Source organism: Nicotiana tabacum, chromosome 6, assembly GCF_000715075.1.
Source record: "Nicotiana tabacum cultivar K326 chromosome 6, ASM71507v2, whole genome shotgun sequence".
Lineage (NCBI taxonomy): Eukaryota > Viridiplantae > Streptophyta > Magnoliopsida > Solanales > Solanaceae > Nicotiana > Nicotiana tabacum.
The window spans coordinates 209,306,622-209,314,709 of NC_134085.1; the positions used below are offsets into that span (position 1 = coordinate 209,306,622).

At 34.6% G+C, this 8,088-nt stretch overlaps 1 long non-coding RNA gene across 1 annotated transcript; it reads right to left on the reverse strand.

Annotated features, from left to right (window-relative positions):
- Positions 1-2,809: 2,809 nt before the first annotated feature.
- Positions 2,810-6,511, reverse strand: LOC142181542 (uncharacterized). The gene is made up of 2 exons (XR_012710193.1): positions 5,984-6,511; positions 2,810-3,009 (listed from the first exon to the last, which is right to left on the reverse strand). It is a non-coding gene; the product is annotated as an uncharacterized LOC142181542 (long non-coding RNA).
- Positions 6,512-8,088: the final 1,577 nt, after the last annotated feature.

Consider the following 8,088-nt stretch of genomic DNA (forward strand, 5'->3'; position numbering starts at 1 on the left):
AATCTTAAGAAAATGACCCAAAGGTGGCTATTTATGCAAAGTCAGCCTTCCGGCGTCCCTTTCGGGAACATTCGGCTATGTCTTGATAAAACAGCGTTACCCGACTTCTTAGAAATTTGACATATATTTTTGCTATTTTTTTTTTTTTGTAAAAGGGGAAGTTGGACATCACCCGACTTATTTATGACAAAATTTAAAATCTTGACATGTTTTTTTTTGTTTGTTTTTTTATTTGTTTTTGGCTTTTTTAGCAAAAGGGGGGTTGGACCCGATGAGGGTTGCCTACGTATCTCACATCCGGTGAGAATCAAACCCGCGTAGTTCGGGCCTCTTGAATAAGTAAATAAAATGAACTATTTTTTTTTATTGGAACTGTGAAAGAACTGCTCAAAGGAAGTATATATATATTTTTTGATTGATTTCTTTTTGAAAGAAAAACTTGTAAAAATTCCTTTTCTTTTGATTTGAACTTTGAGAATTTCAAAAGTAAAAGGAAGTTTTTTTTTCGAATTTCCATTTGTTTTTTTTTATTCTAAAGAAAAAAAAATATTTTTGGAATTTTACTTTTGATAAAAGAAATGCTTGTAAAAAATATTTTTTGAATTTTGAATTTTCTTTTCAATTTTGAAAGAAGAATCAAAATATTTTCGGATTTTTTTTTTATTAAAAGAATTTTTTTTTATTTTTTGTTTTATCAACAATGGAAAATAAAGATATTTATATTATTTTTTGCAAGACATATCTTTTGGAATTTTATTTTGAATTTTCTTGGCAAGACAAATATTCTTTGCAACAAATAAAGATATATATATCTTTTGGAAATAAAAAAAAACTTTTCGGATTTATATATATATATTTATATATTTGCGACAAATAATGAAAGACTTTTTTTTTATTTTTATTTTTTTATTTTTTTTTGCATTTTCATAAGCAAATAAATAATAAAAAAAACCATTTTAAAAATAAGACTCTTTTTTATTTTCATTTTCATGGCAAGACAAACTATATATTTTTTCTATTTTTTATTTTTGAAAAACAAAAACAGAACAACGACTTTTTCTTTTCTTTTCTTAGCTTTTAATAAAACAAACTAATAAGACATTTTTTTTCATTTTCTTAAAATTTCGGCAGAGTTTTGACAGTATTTGGGCATTTGTTTTCTTTTCAAAAATAAACAATCAATTCCCTAACCGCTATTTCGTTTTTTTTTCAATTTCAAAATATTATTCCTGATATTCACAAGTCAGTCAGCACACAAGTCCGAATCAAATAAATGCGCAAGTAGTAGCAAGTAAGATGCATCAGGATGGTCATTTTCATTTTTGGTACACCTGTCCTAGACAGACCCAACCCCTGTGTTGGGCCTCCAAAGTCAAATGCACGTGATGCAAACAAACGTTCCTACTAGGGATCCGGCATGTGGCTTTGTTATACTAGGTTCAGAACCTGGGTGTTTGTTCTAGACCTGGCTTACCCGAGCGGACAGCTCGAGCCGAGGAGGAGGCGGCAGTCCGGGAATACAGAAGCTTCACCGGCTTTGCGACTTATCCAAACCTCGTTCTAAATTGGGACTTGACACTATACAGAAAAGAAGTCGTACGAAGTACACCCTTCTTCATGATTCAGAAGACTCAGAGAGAAGATGGGTTTCGGCACAATTTATATACAGTTCACATAATATCAAAGCGGTAAAAGCATCATTTAGCACATTAGGCTCAAACACATGTAAAAATCAGATAAAGCCAAATATAACAATTTATCTAAGCTCAAATTTCTAACCCTGAACCAGTGGTTCTGGGTGTTTGTCCCCAGCAGAGTCGCCGGAGCTGTCACACCTCCTTTTTCCGTACCCGAGAGGGGTGCGAGGGAGTTTTTCCAATTAAAGGACAATCGAAACGAGATTTATTTATGTATTTTAGAGTCGCCACTTGGGAGATTTAGGGTGTCCCAAGTCACCAATTTTAATCCCGAATCGAGGAAAAGAATGACTCTGTTTAACAGTCTACGCACCAGAAATCCGGATAAGGAATTCTGTTAACCCGGGAGAAGGTGTTAGGCATTCCCGAGTTCCGTGGTTCTAGCACGGTCGCTCAAGTCATATTCGGCTTATTTATCTGATTTTAATACAAATATGAACTTATGTGCAAATTTTATCTTTTTACCGCTTTTATTATTTTTTAATTATTTTTACAAGAATGTGAACATTGTTTAAAAACATGTCTTTGGATTGCGTCACATAAAATGCACCCGCGATCCGGAACGTATTTTTATTCAATGTTTTGGGATTTGGATTTGGGTCGCATAAATGCGCACCCGTGTTTAAGAATGTATTATTATTAAAATCATGCCTAAAGCGATTAACGTGTTATTATTTATGGGTAAGACTGTGGAATTCACTAAACAATCCATCCCGAATTCTAAATACTCAATTAAACATTTATTGAGGGCCCCGCAGTTAGTGCATTTTATTGGGCGAGGCTCATCTCATTTTATTTTTAAAAGGACAGTCCTAAAATGCCTACATTTTTTATTGAAATTTGTCTCTACAAAATAAAGGAGAAATATCTTAATTTATTTACATGTTATTACCTAGTTACATTATACTAGGCATGTTCTCAGTTTGTCAAATTAAAAAAAAACATAGCAATTCTAATTTTAATCCTAGACCATTTACATGCTGAAATTAACCAATATTATTTAACTAAACAATATTTCTACCAACTTCCTACTAGATGGCCTATTCGTTTGATTTTTGACTCGACGGAATTACTACACCATTTATTTATTTTTAGGCAATAGATGTAGATAGTTCATTTGTTAAGCTATCGTCGAATGTTCCACTATATGTATTAAATATCTACATGATTCTGATTTTTGCAAGCTAAATAATTTATACATACAAATAAAATTCAGAATATAATTAAATATAATTCAGAATTTCAACTCTTCATTTTTTCGTATTCATGCTTCATATTTCGGATTACAATAACCAGCGTGTCAGTTGTGTACCTGATATTGGAAGCAAAAGAAAATGAAGATGAGAATCAACAGCAGTAATAACAATACAGCACAACAGCAACAATCCAGCAACAGTAACAACCCAGGAACAGAGTTTGCAAACCGGTGGAGTATTAATCCCAAAACAAAAATTTCAAGCTTTGATGACACAACAACAATTAATGTTAATTTTGAACAATGAAAGAAAGCAGAATTTTTTTTTTAGTTTTTTTTATTTGAAAGTTTAAATATTTTTTCGGAATTTTCTCTCTCTTCAATGTTCAGCCTTTTTTCTCTCTCTCTTATTCTCTTTCTCTCAGATTTTTTCCTCTCTGTTTATTTTTCTTATTCCTCCCCTCCTCTCATTATTCAAGACCTTCTATATATAACCCATCCCATAAATCTTTTAATCAATTAAAATCAACCCATTTTCTCTACCAAACCCACTCATCCCCATTACACTAAATAAATATATCAACCTCACCCCATTATATTTTGTTCCCATGCTTCATTAAACAAATACAAGATTTCTCCCCACTAAATTTTGTCTTGTCCCCCCTTTATATTAAATAACCATATCACAACCCACCCCATTTCATTTTGTCCCCCATGCTTCAAATAAACAACTACAAAATGTACAATTCCTAAACTACCCCTCCGACCCTATTGCAATTACCATTCTACCCCTGAATGCAATGCAATTTACCAAAACTACCCCTCAGCTCTAAACAAACAATTAATCATAACTCAACCAAAATATAGTCAAGATGACCAATTTCTCAACAATCTTCAACAACAAATCATATGAACAAGATGAACAACACAAACTCCAAATTAATGGAAATAAATCAACCATATTGGGAACCAATCCTGGTTAATTTAGACCATCAATGGATGAACAAAGAGACAACAATACAAACAACAATATGCATGATTCAAATTAAATTAACAAATCACAAACAAACATAAACTCATATTAAATCACTGAATTTACACATGAACTTCAAACAAAGATGAACATGGATTAAATCTATTTTAAGCAACAAACATGACGGACTCTAACGATTCAAACAACATTAATATTTTCTGGAAAATTCATAACAACATGAAACAAATTGAAGAAATAATTAATTAAATTTCAATTTGAATCTAACAACATTAAACTAACAAATATTCACTTAAACAACAATACAAACATGAAATAAACATGAAAAACAATTAATTAATCTTTCATTTGGAATCTGAAAATTAATTCAACAAACAACACATGAACATGAACTAAAAATTAATTCAAATGATAAACAACACAAATATTTGTTGATTTTAGATTCGAAAATATCAAAACAAAATACGGACAAAATAAAACTCAAAAAAACTACTAACCGGAGATGAAAAACGACGGATTCGATTGTATGGATTGTTTCGACGAACCTCAGATGGGAATAAATCTACCCGGACTCAACGACGAACTCAACGATGAACTCGACTTCCTTGTAAACTTGGCGAACTCAAAACTACGCTCGACGACCTCGACTAAAACTCAACTGAAAGAAATGGTGGCAGCAACTCAACTGAACGAAATGGTGGACGATGAAGCAGCAGCGCAAGCTTGAAGCGGACGACGAAGAAGATGAAAGTGAGGTAGCAACTTAGAGAGAGAAGCTGATGTTCGTTGAGGCAGCAACAACACAACCAAAACGACTGGTTGACGAGCTTGGCCATGGAAACGACTGGGCGTAACGGTGATGACGACGGGGAGGCAATCGACGCAGCAACAATGGTCGACGAGGTCTGTTTGGAGGTGAAGAAGCAGCAGCTGGGGGGGGGGACTGGACGTCGGGCAGTGACGGGTTATGGTGGATCGCCGGAAGGGTCGCTTGGTGGTGGCGATGGCTGGAGCTTTGTTCGTGGTGGATGGTGGTGGTGTTTGGTTCGCTGCTGGGGAGTGCGGGGGGTGGTCTTGACTGGTTGTTAGGTGGTGGCGGGGAGCTGGGGGTTTGACGTGAGCTTGGTGGTGACGACGAGGGTGAGGGCAACCATGGACGTTGAGCTCGAACTCGAGCTTGACGAAGGACGAAGAAGACGAAGTGACGACGCAGACGAACTGTTTGTTAGTGGCGTTTGGACGTGAGGGAGTGGGGTTGAGGGCAGCCATGGAAAGCAGCCATGGATGGCTTGGGATGAAGGTTTTGGGAGAGAAAGAAGATGGAGGGGGGCGGGTAGTTAGTTTTAGGTTTTTAGGTTTTTTTGTTTTTTTTGTTTTTTCTTTTGTTTTGTTTTTTGAATGAAGAGGGGTGTTGGGTTAATGGGGCGGACCGGGTCGATCCGTGTGAAGTGGACTGGGTTGTGGACAATTGTTTGGGCCTGGGGTTGAAAATTGAAGAAGTGGCCCAATCCGATTTTTATTTGTATTTTTGTTATCTTTTCTTCTTTTATTTTCTAAAACTAAATTATAAAAATACTTAAATTATTATTAAGAATTAAATTAAGTTATAAAAGCGCAAATTAACTACCAATAACAATTAACGCACAATTAAGTAATAATTAAGCATAAAATTGTTCATTTGGACATTAAATGCTAAAAATGCAAAAGATGCATATTTTTTGTAACTTTTTAATTTTTGTAAAACTAATTTAATTACTAACAATTATAGAATTAAATCCTACATGCAAATGCGACATATTTTTGTATTTTTTATTAATTTAACAAATAAGCAAACACAGACAAATACAAATAATTATCTAAAAATATCACAAAAGTACTCAAAATTGCACACCAAGAAAATCATTTTATTTTGCATTTTTTGGGAGTATTTCTCATATAGGGCAAAAATCACGTGTTACACAAGTAACCATTAAAGCATTACAAAAACAAATCAACAAAATGTTAACCCAAACAATCAACCAAGCAAAGCAACGACATACACAGAATAAAACAGTAAGATATGCTATGAAGCAAAATAGTAGCAGTAAGTTAGAAGTAGACCTTAACTATCTCAAAAACTTTGATTGAAAAAGCGGACCTTGATCGGGAAATAAAATCAGCAAATAGGAACCGCACCAGGACCTCGAACAGTGACCTCGGGCTCTAACCTCGAACTGTGACCTCGAAACAAACTCGACTCAATCAAACGAACTCCAATTCAGGCAGAAATCCAGGAAAAGAAACGGAACTTTTTTTTCTAATTTTTAATAAATGGAAAATACAACTTGAACCAAAAACTAATTTCAAACTATTTTCATTTTCCTCGTTCCCAGATTCTATCCCGTTTTTCCGATCCTTGCCTCCATTTTTTTCGATAATGTGTGTGTGTGTGTTAATGGGAGATGAGGGAACTAGGAGGGGTTGCTGATCCGTTTGGATTTGCTGCCGGCGTCGTCACTCGCCAGTGATCAATTCCGGCGAGGGAGGTGATGAGCGTTCTCTATTTTTGACTCCCTTTGTGGCCGCTCTCTTTTGGACTCTCTCTCCCGAAAGAGAAGGTCTCAACTTGGAGAACAAGAAAAAACTCTCAAAAATATGTGGTCCCCACACTAATAACAAAAATGAAATCTTCCTCAAATTATAAGTCATAACCAAAATCAAGTACGTCACATTTCCTTCCTATTTCCACGTTTTTTTCTTTTCTGTTATATTCCCTTTGTTTGTTTGTTTTTCCATTGCTTTTTTGTTTTTCATTTTTATTTTTCTAATTCCAAAGATGAATCAATATACTAGTTTTATCTAAAATAATAGAGAATAATTAAATGGAAAACAAGATAGTCACATTAAAGAAATCTAAATACTCAATATTTACTAAATATGTACAACTTAAAATCACACTAAACTAAGTAAAAATATTTTTAGAACTTCTCTTTTTATCTTTTGTAAAAATAAAATAAAACTAACTAGACAAAATATTAATAAGCTAAAACAAAAGAAAATATTTTTGTAGTTTTTAATTTTAAAGGTAAGATAAAGGAATTTATTTTTATAATAGTCAAAATAGTACTTTAGACTTAAAACTAATATCTAAGCACTGAAATTTGAAAAATTTCGGGGAGGGTCAAAATTACATGTCTACAACTGCCCTCTTTGACTGGAAACACGAAGGGTTTTCAGACAAAGAACGACGAGACAAGTTTTTTTGACCCGACCCTTATTTACAAAGAACAAAAATCAAAGAAGGAGAGTGTGACCGAGCCCTTGTATCTGAGCCGCCTACATATCCTTGGCTATAAAGGAATCAGGCCACGTGTAGTTCATAAGTGAATGAAGTTATGGAGTGTGTGGAGAGGATGAGATAGTCGAGTGAGATACCGTTCCGCCGAGGTTCCGGTCCGAGGTCTTGTTATTACATCAAATCGAAGTCTAAAAGAACTAAGCAAGCCTATCAATAATGAGTTACAAGATTCCTATCTATAAGTCTACTGAAGCTTGATTTTGAGTCTTGAATGGTTGTTCATGCAGACTTTTGATTTGAACCTTGATGCTTGCTAGCTGCAGGTACTGATTCATTCTTCCACGAATTCTTTGGATCAAGACCGGACATGCAGTGCTCGTAACTTCAACCACATATGCTTCTATATTTGGATTTACTTCTTTTTTTTTTTCTTTTCTTTCATCCTGGATTAAGACTTCTTATTTTGGTCATCTCGGACTGTTGACTCGCATTCTTGAGGCGAGCTTCTGCTACTTCTAACTTGAATTGACTTCTGAAATAACTTCCCTCGTTCTCCAGGTGGGTGCCTGCAATCAAAACAATAAATCAAACAAAATTTCTGCCCCAGTTTGTACTAGGAAGATTTGTGAGTTATTAGCAAAAGTGTAAACCACCTATGCTATTGATGCAATGAGGAGAGTAAAACTAAAGACTCGACTAGGATGTGCATCTCCTAGGGATGAACTCAAACGACTCAAACTAGGAAGTGTCTCTCTTAGTGATGAAACTTGAATGAACCAAACTAGGAAGTGCGTCTCCTAAGAATAAAACTTAAATGACCGAAGACTAGGAAGTGCATCTCCTAGGGGTGAAATTCAATTTAGGAAGTGCGTCTCCTAAAACAAAAATATAACCCAAAAGACCCAGACTAGGAAGTGCGTCTCCTAGG